The sequence below is a fragment of the Papaver somniferum genome, chromosome 4 (genome assembly GCF_003573695.1).
Source record: "Papaver somniferum cultivar HN1 chromosome 4, ASM357369v1, whole genome shotgun sequence".
Taxonomy (NCBI): domain Eukaryota; kingdom Viridiplantae; phylum Streptophyta; class Magnoliopsida; order Ranunculales; family Papaveraceae; genus Papaver; species Papaver somniferum.
In genome coordinates this window covers 10579304-10594411 of record NC_039361.1, presented here as the reverse complement: position 1 = coordinate 10594411, position 15108 = coordinate 10579304, and the positions used below count along the sequence as shown (strand labels likewise).

The window sequence follows — 15108 nt, the reverse complement described above, 5'->3', positions numbered from 1 at the left end:
GCTGAGACAAACGAAAGAATTGCTCGAAATTACTTGAATTGCCAATATAGTGTATCCAATAATACCCTTGAGGATGAAGATAGTTATTTACATAATCAAGATAACAAGGTTAGAATTGGTAGTACTACTTGTTTAGATAAGGTTCAATCATCTTTGTACTATTATGATGATGAGGATAGCATTAATGAAGAATCTGAAATATGTAGGCATAGTGATCAGGAGTCTAGTAATCCAATTGAGCTGTATAGTGATTATATTATTTCTAGTTCAAATCCAAATAATTTTTATGATTATTCACCTATTCAAAAGGACGAGGATTTGATTAGGGATACCACCGTTTTAGACGATGTAGTTTTTCTTTTTGATTACGAAGCCGATAGTGGTTTAAAGGAACGGGTTCATTTCGAAAATACTGTTTTAGAGTCTAGCGACTTAGAAACAATAGTCTTGGAAGAAGAAGATAGACCCGTAGAGATGAGTGAAGATGCACTACCTGATAATAACTTAGAAGAATTTCTTGAACATTTTAAGGACTCTGAAGATACGGAAATTCAAGAAATAATTAGAGGTCTATCTAGAGACACTGAAAACTCTAAGTTTGGGGGTGATTATCACTTCCCTAGTGCCTTACCTTTAACTCTCAGAAAGTCCCCACACTTAGAACTTGATATCTGTGCCTCGACCATTTTACAAGATTACCTTCATACTCGTTTTCCCGAGCCTAATGATGTCCATGAAGGAGTTCAGTTATTAGAAACCCATCCTCTGGTTGATGTGGTTTGGCCAGGCTATGATACCCAGATTGAATTTGTTTTCCCACCAAATAGTTTTCTTCCAACTGTGGGAACGTTTATATTCCAAATGTGTCGAATATTAAGTTCTGAGACTAAGCCTAAGTACTTTAGGTTAATAGAATCGACACATTTTCCTAAGAATGACCACTACTCTCACTGTGGTCAACTTTGCAAGTCATATCTGATTGACTTAGAGGATCAGCAATTATTTAGGTTATTACTTCGTGATTCTAAGTTCGTATTTGAGTTTTTCCAGACTCTAGGACCTAGTAATTTGGATCCAATCTATGAAGAAATGCAGCCAATGAAAATATTCTATTTAGACCCTTTCATAGAACCTGAACCTGAACCGCAATTAGCGATAGCTTTCAGGAAACTAGGTAAGGGCATGCTTTTCTTGTCCATTTTCTTGGTTCACTGCAGTTTCCTATGGTCAGCTCTTTTTGGTTTTGAAGACCCACAGTTATTTCGACTGTTACTTTATGGTTCGAGTTGACCAATCCTTTTCTAAGTCTGGCTGAAGACTTTAAACTTAGCACTTCTTGGGAGGTAACCCAATCTCATGCAACATGGTAATATTTTTCCTTAACTCTTTTTCTTCAAGTGGTAACAGTTTCTCCTTGTTCATGCTTTTAATTTTATCTTTAGAACATTGAGGACAATGTTAGATTTAAGTTTGGGGGTGGGGAAGAAACTTTTTGTTAGTTTTAAGTTGCAATAATAAACTCCAGAGCCTAGAAATTTACGCCTATTAAGGATAGCACTAACCAATCTAAGTGGATGGAAACATTTTTGTTTTAGGAGCTGAGGAACCAATCTGACTAGATGAAAACATCTATAGAGTCTATTCATAAAAGCACAGATCTCAGGTGTTAGAAATAACATGATAGTTTCGCCATATCTCGTCGAGTCCTTTTCACTTTCTATTTTTAGTTTTCTTTTATTTCAAGTGATTTGGTGGGGCACACGATTCAAATTGTTACCTTTGCTAGGGTGAAATAGAGGGACTGATTTACCTTTTCAAAAAAAAAAAAAAAAGAAGAAGAAAAAAAAAAGAAAGAAACCGGACCAGTTAGACCAATCGGAATAAGTATTAACACTTGGATATCAATATGCGTGTGTTCTTCCTGTTTCCGTCGCCTAAGCAAGCGTGGAATGCAGGACCCGTGGGAACTATCGTGTAATCTGCTGACAAGAAGCATGCGCTTGGATCAAAAAGATCTATTCATGCCTTTAAGTTAAAAAAAAAGGGTTATTGTTCTGTGTAGTCAACTGCTGGTTCCCTTGTATTTGCCAGTTTGTTGACCTAGATTTAAGTTATTGACCTCTGGTTCCCTTGTATATGCCAGTGCGTTAATATTAGTCAGACCGGTATCTCAGTCATTTAGGTTAGGTTCATCTTGGCAGAGGCCTTCAGACAGATATGGGAAACACCGTTCGCATTTCAACCAACCATTTTTCTTTTTCCATCTTCTTAATCTTTTCATGTGATTAGTCTGACTCCGAGTATGATGTCCATCGTGAAACTATCTTAGTAGAGCTCTGTCACTTATATGAATTTTAGTATGCTTGAGTGCAAACTCGTATACAACAATTGGAATTTCGCGTCAGGGTACTTCCTCCTGTAATTAATAAGTATGCCAACCAAGGAGGTTCTTTAGTGCTTTCCAAGATTTTTCGTAGATAGCTAGGGTCTGTAGTATTGGTTTTTGTGGGTACACCTCTGATAAAACCACCCGAGATTAACTCAGTCACTTTTCAAGAATAAATTTTGCTCGAGGACTAGCAAATAATAAGTTTGGGGGTATTTGATAGACGCATATATGTGTCTATTTTGTTCTCAATTCTCTGTATTGTTAGTACTTGTTTTCGTCCTTATTATGGTATTTTGCGCGTTTGTAGGTATTTTTTGGAAATAAATAATTTTGGAAAAATCGGCTCGAAAAATTATGCGGAGCATCCCCGGTGGAAATTTGTTATTCGGACTCTCATTTTGGTTAAGGGGCAACCCAATTACTAAGGGGCCCTCAGTTGGGCATTTGCTACTTTCACTCCATAGACGGTTAGGGGGACACCCTTCTTCACGATTTGAAAATTCAAAATGGCGGGAAAGTTCATGCAGTTCACGGAAGAAATTTGGGTTCGATCTTGTGTGGGCTTTGAGCGAGATTCAATTACTGGATTTTGTTTTGATTGACCTGCTTGGGCTAAACAAGGATTATATGGTTAATGGATTCGATCCAGTTGGGCTAGAACATCGAGTCTTGGTTAAACAGGGAAGAGAGATTATCACGGGATATTGGATGATACGTAACTGCATGGGAGAATATTTTCTTCTTTATTCAACAAGATTCGACCAATCAAGCTAGGATAAACAAGGAAATCCAGCTCAGAACAAACGTGTGAGAAGAGAACAGGAAAGTAGCTAACAGAAGACGCGTGAAAGGTGAACAGGGAAAGAAAATATTCCCGTGAAAATAAAAATCATTAAGGGAGAATTATTTGCATTTAACTCGGATTATCTCGGTGCTTTTGAGTATAAATATGTCTATGGGGTTGAATAGAATGGTTGTCGAGAGTTGGGAGGAGAGAAGGAACGCTGCAGAATCGAGAACCATGATTTCTCTCTGCTGCTGCTGCTGCCATTGATGAAGATGAAGAACACGAAGAACAGACAGCCAAAGACCGTCGTTCTTCAACAGTGTCTAAGACGCACGCCCGAGGGTCGTAGTTCGTCGTACAACAGCAGTTACAATTTATCGTTCTTCTTGTAACAGCTGAACAACGCCTTTGCAACAGTTATTTCTGTTACGATTTTTCTGTTCAATTGTTTTACACCTTTTCATCATTTGTAAACCACTTTTTGAGCAATAAATAATTATTTTGAGAGCATTTTTACTATGATGAGCTAAAACCCAACACTGGGACGACGGAGGAGGCCAAACTTCATACTTGGGGTAATTTCATTTAATTCTTTTTTATGACTTTTGCATTAATTTAAAATTGAAATATGATTTGAATTAATTGGTTGTTATTTAATTTGATGATGTATGCTTGGCTTAGGTGTTTTGATACATCATGCTTAGGACTTACAATCAATGTTTTGAGAATCAATCTTGGCAATAAATTAGAGTTGATATATTTAATATATTTTTTGAGCTATTATTGATAAAAGAATTATTATTTGAACCTTAAGAAATAAAATTGGCGGAATCCTAGTCCCAGTACCTCTCGCCCATTGTGACAAATATTGTGTATATGTTTTTATTTTTAAATCTTTACAAGTCCGAGCAACGAACTTTTACTACCACTTTCAAAACTACAACATCATCCAAAATACAAATCTTAAAAGAGTGTTAAGAACTTAAAACAACCACAAGTCTTATAAACCTAAACTTTTAATATCTAAAGCTTAAACGTAAAAACTTAAAGAGCAGGAGCACCAGCATCAGCAGCAGCAGCACCACCGGGAGCATTTGCAGCACCACCATCAGTAGGAGCACCAGCACCAGCATCAGCACCATCAGGAGCAGCAACTTGTGCTTGAGCCATTTGTTCCCACATATCTTCCATTTCTGCATGGATCTCCCTCTCAGCTGAAATCATGTTTCTCCTCATCCTAGTGAACCTCATGACCTCATAAAGCTCCTCCAGTGCAAGCTTGTCAATAAATGCGAGGGCTTGTTCAAGATGGGTCTCACTCCCATAGGAAAACTTATAGAGGCTTCTTTCTGGCACTCGTTCTGGTTTCCTAAGAATGTCATCCAATGTGAGCTCTCGAGAGTAAAACGCTAGGTGTGAGAAGTCCATATCTACATAAAAGCAAAAAAAAAAACTAGTCCACAATCGGTACATAATCAAAAATATGTGATCTGATTCTGACAACAAAAACATACAGGCGTGTGAAACATTAGTAATCGGTTTATGTGGTACATATATAAAATCCGATTATGAAAAGGAATCTGAAGAGTCAAACATAATTGGTAAATTATCAGGAATATAAAACCCGATTATGGGATCGCATAATTAAAAGAAAAAATGTTTCCAGAATCGGATTATTCTAAAGCACCTATAAACCGATTTTGGTGATGTATTTTCATATTTCGTTTCTAACCCTAAAATCGGTTTATGTTAATCATCATATAAACCGATAACTGTGCATGCTCTTCATGGCGGAAAACAAAATCCAGAATCGGTTTATTCGATATGTCAACATAAACCGATTCTTGATGTAATTAGAGATTTTGATTTTCGAAAATTGAAGATTTAAACATGTAAATCAATCAAGAAATGCAAATCATAGAATGTATTGATGTAGATTTACCTTTTTCTTGGTTGGATCGAAGATCTTGGAGGATAGGATAAAAAAATAATTGATTAGGGTTTTGAGAATTTGGAAAGATTATGATGAAAATAGAAACTTTTTTTAGGTTTAGGTTTTTATGTTTTTGGATTTACTGAAAATGGTAAGGATTAGTATTTATATGAGTGTAGGATCAGAATCTCGCAACAATAATATCTTAGCGAAATTATCAACAACACAACACAACAGCGTCGCAGAACAATTTCAGAAATGATATAATAAACGACGTCAGCTAAAATCATGATAAAGATGTGAGGGTCCTGCGAAAATTAGAGAGTTTGTGAGAATGTCGCAAGTCTTATCTGAAAATAAAGCACAAATTAGCTATCATCCACTAAGTATTTCTTTATAAATAGTCGTTCAGTTGTAAAGGAAGGGGAGAGATCTTTTTTGAGTAAGAAACAAGTAAATAGGAGAGAGAAATCCTAGAGCAGAGGTCATTCTTGATTCCTTTATCTTTTCTTGTAAGAACATTCAAAAATTGATCAATAAAATTAAGAGTGTAAATCTAAAAATGAGTTGAGTAATAATGAAATCATATGAGGGGTGTAGTGTAGGATTTACTGCAACTACATAATGCACTAGTACAAACCTTCACATAGGCCACGTTTTTTGGTTTACAGCCTAGCCACGTTTTGGCTTTTTTGCGTGGCTACTGGTGATCAGTATAACTATAGCCACATTTTTTTTACCCTATAGCCATAGTGCACCATTTGGTCATGGGTTTAATTATAAACCCATCAACTGTAGCCATAGGGAATCGTTTGGTCATGGTCTTCCGTCTAATCTCATCACATGTAGCCGTAGATGCGAATATGGCCACATTAAACAATTATGTATGTGTCGAATGTGTAGGCTGTCTATAGACACACCTATTAACCTGTGACGAAAAGAAATTTATTTAGCCCCCTTTTGTTTATGTGTCCATAATATATGATTTTTTTAGACATGTACATGTTAAGAAGTTGACACATTTTAAAAAACATGACAAAATATTAACATATGGCTACACCACTTTTTCCAGGGAGGATGGTCACAAAATTTTTGTTTATGTGACCATAGCCTTCAGATCATTAGGCACATCTTGCAACCCAGATGAAAAACTTTTACATGACCATCCAAGTCGGGGTAACAATAGGCGTTCTAGTTAGCGGAACCTGGACAAGGACTTTAGAACCTCAAATTAGCCGGTCCTCGGAGCTTCATTAGAGCCATGGAAATTTGCTGAAAATTTGTTGTTAGGATTAGTGTTACAAGTGGACTTCCGGTCATCCAAACTTCATCAAAGTACAACCACACCGTGGGTAAACTCTCAATTTTTTTGCAATATTGGAACCATGTGCTCACATTGTACTAACGAATATAACAAAAAAAATGTCAGCTCGAAGAAAAAAATGTCAATTTTGTACGGGAATAACAAATAACAGGTAGTGTTTGGCTGCTTCAAAAAAAAAGGAAAAAAAAAGGTAGTGTTTGGCAACTTTATAGCCACAACAGAATGTATACCACCTGGCTGGGGAGAACCTCAATTACTATAACTTATTGCTGATGCATATTGATGTGTGCATGACCTCTGCATTCTCTAAAATACGTAAGTAACGAGCTTTAATTTTATGAAAAATTGAAGAAGAAGAAGAAGAAGAAGAAGAAGACAAGCTTCTTACAATACAATGAATCACTCCGACACATATCTTAAATTTATAAAAAATCTCATACTACAACATTTCATTATTCCAGATGCAGATAACTTTATACAACTGCAGTAACTGCCAAATACATTTGGGTCCTAATTACACTTCCAGGGCTGCTGAAATCAGCGCACGATACATTCACAGATCAATAATTCACACCACAACTATATCAACTCGAGCAACAACGGTAGATTAGTGACCATGATAGTGTACCGTGTGAATAGCCCAAACCTACAACATGAAAACAGGGTTTTCAGTTCAACAAAAGAAACACATTTGTCCCTCTAAAGTCTAAACTGTATAAATGCATTTACTCAAACAGTAGCAAAAAGAGGAAAACTACGAACATATATCCAGTAGATCAATTACATCATCTACACTTCAATGAAAGCAGAAACTAATGAATCAATTCAGAAATATTCATGACTATATAGTTGGTGAATGTTGAATAAACATGAACGTTCAAACTTTAACTGTGCGAATAAATTTGAGAGACCATACAACACTTCCATCAACCAAAATCAACCACATTGAAAGGTCTAAAGTACCATGGATGCAAGAATTCACTACCAAAATCAAATCAAAGAGACAGTGACAAATCTACTTACAAAAGAAAATGACAAAAGCGACAACACTGAATTCTCGCAGGATTGTTTCTTTCCACTATTGGAAATCCGCAATCACTCATTGATATATTTCGTAATGGATGTGAAGGAGATTAGGTGGAACGGAGATAACAATAATCAGTACTGATCTTTGCTAAGGTTTGAGTTACAGTTTGAGAGAAAGATAGTACGCCACCTAACGAACATTTTGTATTAATCTTTTTGTTGCAGTTCAAACTCTTGAATTTCATTGTATCTTATATTCACACTTTTAGATAGATAGTTACTGGATTATGAGTCATGACACATATAGTTTTTGTAAGATTACATGAGCAGTCTTAAACTTTTTCTTTCTATTGCTATCAAAATCATGTAACTCCCTTGCCGAACAATACATAACAATAATCAGTAGAGTGAAAAAGACAGATATGAGCAAGAAAAATATACCGTATACAAATTAGATCAAGAGCATTCAACTTTGAAAGGGTCGGGATATTGGGTTGTATATATAACAAAGTTCAAAACACTAAGGACAACTCCAAAGACGATATTTAGAAAAACATGAAACCAAAGTTAGCCATCTCAGGAAGTTAGCCACCAAGACTGAAAAGAGGTATATCAGAAAATCACCTATTGGAGAAAATGCAAACAGTATTTTCTCTTCGTATGTAACCCCACTTGGAGTGATAACAGGATCACGACAAATGTTGAGTGTAATCTGACAGCACACTTTATTTCATTTAATTAGTTACCAACAACAACAAAAAAAAACAGATAAAAATTCAAGAAAACAAAAAGGATGGCACCTCAAAGGTCTTTGTGTCATTGTAGTGCCTTAATTTTGTTAAGTTGGTAACTAAAAACTATTTAGCATACAGTACTGGTATGGTACATCATATCCATCTAGTATGAGTGATAGATCAGATACGTGACCGGATGAGTTGGAAGAATAACTTGTTTCAGAACATATATATTGTGATGGTGCCTAGTACTACTTCAAAAGTTCCACATAAGGATGATACTTTAAATGAGAAAAAAATTGTACACTTCAACAATTTCAAATACTACGGACCTTTGTCTTCCACTCTAAATTTTGCATCCTCCAAGATAGTTGATGCATGCTCCGGTTTGTTTTCTGTTTGAGTCAAAAAAAAAACACCAAACCCATAACCAAAAGTAAACTCAAACACAAAAAAAATAACCTGAAGTACTAGACCCAAGCCTAAACCAAACGTAGGCCAGCAACGAACAACAAAGAAAGAGGCATTCTATTTCTTCTTGACAGGGGTTCTCTTCGCTCTGCCAAGTTTTTCATTACAAGATGCCCATGGCCAAAGTATTTTAGCTTGTTCCCTCTCAGTTTTAGGAGAGTTGTAGTAACCCTTAACAATGCCATTTAAGATGTTCGTAACATCTACAACTTTGCCTCTATACTCACCTAACAGAAAACTGCATTCATGATTCAGAAATTTCTCTACAACATTTTCGAAATGCAGGAGAAAATAATCTGAATGTAATCCCTGACAAAGCTGGTATTCTTGCAATAAATCTATTGAAAAGTTGCTAATGAATGTTTTAAGCAATCAACACTTCCCGTTCTATCCAAATGCTGTAAAATTTGTAAACGATAGAGAAGGTTTCAAATTGAATGGTAACAGTTCAATCCTAAGTTCCTAAGCTGTCGATATAAACTGCGTCAACCAAATCTAATTTTTCAGTTGGACACTAGTGACACATTGCTACTTGGACCATCCCCTTCCAATATACTCACACCAAATCTAATAATGTTCATTAGGTATGATTGAACAATGAAAAAGAGAAATAAACTACAACAGTAACAGGAGTATTATTGAGTCGATAAAGAACCACCTTTGTTATACTTTTCAGTTAAGCGCAATTGACTGCTCTTGTGCAAATCTGTCCAAACCACTTATGAATAATAGCATGTGATTTTCCTGCAAGAGTATATCCAACAAGTTAGTTAAATCTCCATGCTCTAGAACTAACTTATCATAGAGTATCAACTAACACCAGAGACATAAGAGAAGCTCCAGTTCAAATTTAACCTTAAGAGTTGACTCGAATCAATTTCTAACACATAAGAGACATAACATTATCTAATATATTCAGTCATGTAAACTCATATTACAACTAAACTATCTAGCTAATGGCTATCACTTATAACTGTAAATTTGGTCTGCAGATGACTCAAAGAATAGGGGTAATAATGCTGTTGAGCTTAGCTGATTATGTCTGTATTACTGGTTGTTCCCAGATGAATAGTCTATGAGCTTCTAATACAGCGCTACAAAATAATTAACTTTTTAACAGGATTTTGCAGAGAAATTGATTGAAATCGAATACAAAGTTGTAAATCAAAAACTAAATTTACCTTTTTTCCCGAAATTTTGGTTGAATCTAATTGATTATCAACAATTTCTTCAACTTTTCTTTCTTTAATTTTAGTCCCTGCAGATAAAATATACATTAATCAACAAATATTGAAGATTCAGATGTTGTTGAATTTTAAAATTAAGAATGACTCTTACACAGTTGATAATGAAGATTCGCAATGGTGATCGAGAAAGAAGAGAGAAATCTAGAGCGAGAGAGTGAAATTTTTTGCGTGTAAAAGGGGTTTTAGGTTAGGTTTGGTGTTTTTTCTCCATTGTTAAACGAAGAGGGGACTGTTTCCGGTTTGTTTCTGGTTTAGCGTTTAAGGAAACAAAAAGAGACCGTGTCGCTGGTGCATTTCAGAAGGGACAATTTCATTATTAAAAATAAAAGTGATATTTTCTAAAAAAAAAAAAAGAAATTTATATAAACATATTTATGATTAAGAAAATCAATCTGCAAAATCGTACAAGATTTTGGTTGGCAGACTAAAAACAAGCTTAAATTTTTTAAAATTTATATTTTTTTATTTATTTTTCTGTTATAGAAGTGATAATTTTATTATTAAAAATACATTTATAAACTAATAATTTAGAAAAGAAAATAAATTCTTTTTATTTAATTTCTTTTTAAAAAAACAAAAAAAATAATTATAAAATGATAATTTAAGAAAAACAACTTGATTTTTATTAGAAAAAAAAAGCCGAAAAAAATATATTTATAAACTAATAATTTAAGTAAAGAAATTTGATTTTTTTTTATTTAACATTTCTGGTCGAGTGAACTAGATGGAAACACACATAGTGAGTATAATCACCTATAATGACTATGATTTAGTGATTTTTGAGAGGAATTTTTCATTTGGTTATGTAACTAAATTTTGACCCAAATCGCCTGAATTCAAAAGGATGAAGTTCTAATTTCTTCAGTTTTACTCGATCTCGTTTCAACTCGATCAAATTTTTAATTGAAGGGTCGAGTCTTGATTATGTAACTAAAATTTGACCAATGTCACCTGAATTCGAAAGGATGAAGTTCCAGTTTCTTCAATTTTACTCGAACTCATTCCAACTCGATCAAATAATCAATTAAAGTGTCGAGTCTTGATTATGTAACTAAATTTTGACGCAAATCGCCAGAATTCGAAAGGATGAAGTTCAAGTTTCTTCAGTTTTACTCGAACTCGTTCCAACTCGATCAAATTTTCAATTGAATTGTCGAGTCTTGATCATGTAACTAAATCATGACGCAAATCGCCCGAATTCGAAAGGATGAAGTTTCAGTTTCTTCAATTTTACTCAAACTCCTTCCAACTCGAGCAAATTTTCAATTGAAGTGTCGAGTCTTGATCTTGTAGCTAAATTTTGACCAAAATAGCCGAATTTGAAAGGATCAAGTTCCAGTTTCTTCAATTTTTCTTAAACTCGTTCCAACTCGATCAAATTTTCAATTGAAATGTCGAGTCTTGATCTTGTAACTAAATTTTAACCCATATCGCCTGAATTTGAAAGGATCAAGTTCCAGTTTCTTCACTTTTACTCAAACTCGTTCCAACCCGGTCAAATTTTCAATTGAAGTGTCGAATCTTGATTATGTAACTAAATTTTGGCCGATATCGCCTGAATTTGAAAGGATCAAGTTCCAGTTTCTTCACTTTTACTCAAACTCGTTCCAACCCGATCAAATTTTCAATTGAAATGTCGAATCTTGATTATGTAACTAAATTTTGACGCAAATCACCTAAATTCGAAAGGATGAAGTTCTAGTTTCTTCAGTTTTACTCGAACTCGTTTCCACTAGATCAAATTTTCAATCGATGTGTCGAGTCTTGATTAGGTAACTAAGTTTTTACCCAAATCGCTTGAATTCGAAAGGATGAAGTTCCAGTTTCTTCAGTTTTACTCGAACTCGTTCCAACTCGATCAAATTTTCAATTGAAGTGTCGAATCTTGATTATTTAACTAAATTTTGGCGCAAATTGCCTAAATTCGAAAGGATGAAGTTCTAATTTCTCCAGTCTTACTCGAACTTGTTTTCACTCGATCAAGTTTTCAATCGATGTGTCGAGTCAAGTTTTCAATCGATGTCAACGATGTAAAGAAGATATAGCGTATCTTCATTCCTATCTCTATCTTCCTCTATTCATTCCCATCTCTATCTTAAGTAAAAAAATTTCTTCAGAATCTGATATTTTGGCAGAAAATTAGGGGTTATTCTAGCGTATCTTCCTCACTTTATCACTATGTTTATCTTTGGTAAAAAAAAATTCTTCGAAATCTGATATGTTGGCAGAAAATTAGTTGTTATTCAGAGAAGATTTGGTTTGCAAATTTGGAAATGTTTCAGAATCGCCGTAGGATGAAAATCTGATGTAAACAAGAATATCTTGACAAGGAATGGAAGAAGAACATATAGCGGTAATAATCTCGGTCAATTCTTTTTTCGATTTGAACCCTAACAATCTCAATTTGTGGGGATGAAATCAAAAGAAAATTCTTTTGAGTTCAATCCTAAAATCAGTTCAGAGATGTGAAGAGATATATCTGTTTTGGGGTATTATCAGTTCAGATATCAAAAACATCCAAGGTATATCCTTTTTAGTTCTATGATTTTTGATTGGAAAGATGCATAAGTTCATACTTTTGATTGAATCTGAACTTGGGTTAAATAGGCTTCATGATCTATTGCCTGTGGAGAATGGGTTCAATCTAAAACCTTCCATATTGTTCATTTAGAGGTTGATATCTCTGTATGATTTTTACTAGATATTTCATTTCTTATTTCAAATGCTAAGATGCCATGTTGCGTTCATACTTGCATGTGCTTTTTTATCTCAGGCTCTCCTATATTTTGTGGGTTCTGTAACAATGTAGCATTATTATCTCTTTCAATTTTAAATTTTCTCTATGTCTAATTTTACTAGATGGGTTTTGTCGCATACCCTGTTTCAAATCAAGTGGTTCTTTTCAATCTAAGGCCTGGCCTCATTGTGCTTACATGCGTAATGTAATAATATCCCAAGGAAATGTATGATTATCTTTTTATTTGTTTTACAGTGCTGTGATTGAACCTGAACTTGTGTACAATCTTGTGATGCATGGGTTTCAAATCAGACCATCATTGAATGAATTCATTCATAACCTACCTGACGGTGGTGAATTTTGTGGGTTGCATTTTATCATTTGTGCTTTGATGCTTAGCCTAACATCTCCAGAAGCATTGTTACTTTAATCCCTAGGCAATTAGTAAGCTGTACTAAAATGGATTGTGGTGATGCTTTTGAATTTCCTTCAGCTAATTTAATTCGTAGGGCTTCATTCTCAGGCTCATGCTTTTCAGTTTCTTTGATCTAAAAAACTCAAGCTTCCTCCTTTGAATGTTTTATTCTGATTATATTTGTCAAGTGCGCTGAAGTTATGAATTGGAGATAAATACCATCATACTTGAGAAGTTAATATAGAATGAACATGAAAAACGATTTTGTTCCATGGGACTGTTTAGTGGTCAAGTTGCTTATTTCTGTCCTTAGCACTTAATACCCTATCGGTTGGTTATTGCGGGTTATGTTTTATCGATTTGTGTTTGCAAGGTAAACTATCCTTATTCCCATAGCCAAATGGCGAAGAGTAAGTGGTACTAAAACAGAATTGAACTTAGGTTACATGGGATTGTTATAGTTTAATAATAATAACTTTTGACTTTTGATTGAAAAGAAGCTGTGCTTCAATTCAGACCATCTTTGATTGAATCATATATGTATATGCAGTTTTCTGATATGTCTACAGCCATGGGAGCCAGAGTATGATGATGATGAGTATGCTGACAATGAGACTGCAGCCATGGAGGCTCAAGCCTTGCAGAATATAGGAGAGTCAGAGGATGAAGACGAAGATAGCGATGGTAGTGGCACCAGTTCCGCTGGTGATAGCTGTTGGAAAAATTAGTAAGTCCAGTTTCTTATCAAAAATTAGTATTATTTACATATGAATACATCTAACTAGCTTGTATGCTTAATTAAAGAATATATCTAACTAGCTTGTATGCTTAATTAAAGAGTACATCTAACGATATGAAGAGTATGTATCTAATATTTGGCTTGTGTATTTGCTAATTACTAGATTAAAGAAAAAGAGATTCGTGAAAGATGAAAATCTTTCATGGTCTTTACTGTGGAGGAAGGCACATCAAAACAAAAATGGAGAATACGATGGCGATGATGTTAGGGAAAAGGCAGCACAGCTTGTAACACGACTGAAACTACCTAGCTATTTGTCTTGTGCTTGAGTAAATGTGCAAATAAGTTTGTTTTAATTGATTAACACTATTAATCCCCTAATTTTTTTGTGCAGGAGGAGTTTGATAAGCAGCTGGAAGTGGAAGATGGAACTTTGACGAAAAAAGCAGGCACTGAGCTTGGCCTACAGAGTTTGTGATCTTTATTCCTTAATTTAGTCTACCTGTTATAACAAATATGTGGAACCATGTACATGCTTGTTGTAATGTAGCTTAATGCTATAATGCTGTGTGTTGTGTGATACCTGGGTCCAATTACTTATTTTTCTGTATTCTAGCTTTGGCTTGAAACCAACACTAGCAAATATGAGATAACTGTATTTTGTCCCCGCTGCACATATTTTCCCACAATTCGCACATGAGCATATAACTGTTAGCATAATACTATTTATATGTTTTGAGGCAGTTAACAGAGAACATTTAAGTTATTACCTTATGCATCCTGAGCATATAACTGTTAACATGGTTTGTTCCCTAATTATACATCCACTTGCTTGCTGCAGGGCCAGCCACTTTCAGACCCTGATGAACATGATGCTGACTCAAACACTAAGAAGATAAAGAACAAGAAACCTTCAGATACAAAGAGTGGGGAACTGAAGTCTCGGAGATCCAGCAAAAGACTCAAGACTGCAGCCTAATTATTAAGAGAAATAGACTGTAGAATTTGGATGTTTAAACTTGTAAATCTCCCTTTGAAATTTTGTTATCTTAAGGTTATTGCAGGATTGGTCAGATATTGAGAGTTTATCATATGGTTAATAAAAATTATTTTGGTTCAATTCTAATTGTAGTGTGATTAATTATTTTGGTTCAATTCTAATTGTAGTGTGATTAAGGTGAGTTTTGCTACACATGATAGAAAGAAGTGGCCGACATGTCCCTGAAGTCTTGATATAGTGGCAAATACTGGGGTTGAATATAAAATACGGCCACTATTTAGATTTTAAACAATGGCCAAAGAATAA

The 15108-nt window shown here is 34.7% G+C and overlaps 2 long non-coding RNA genes across 2 annotated transcripts; one reads left to right on the top strand and one right to left on the bottom strand.

Annotated features, from left to right (window-relative positions):
• Nucleotides 1–6843: 6843 nt before the first annotated feature.
• LOC113273522 lies at nt 6844–10104 on the bottom strand. Its single transcript, XR_003322448.1, has 5 exons — nt 10003–10104; nt 9846–9922; nt 9323–9408; nt 8526–8588; nt 6844–7079 (listed from the first exon to the last, which is right to left on the bottom strand). It is a non-coding gene; the product is annotated as an uncharacterized LOC113273522 (long non-coding RNA).
• A 3909-nt stretch (nt 10105–14013) lies between these two features.
• LOC113273521 lies at nt 14014–14828 on the top strand. The gene is made up of 3 exons (XR_003322447.1): nt 14014–14089; nt 14197–14272; nt 14644–14828. It is a non-coding gene; the product is annotated as an uncharacterized LOC113273521 (long non-coding RNA).
• The last annotated feature ends 280 nt before the right edge of the window (nt 14829–15108 follow it).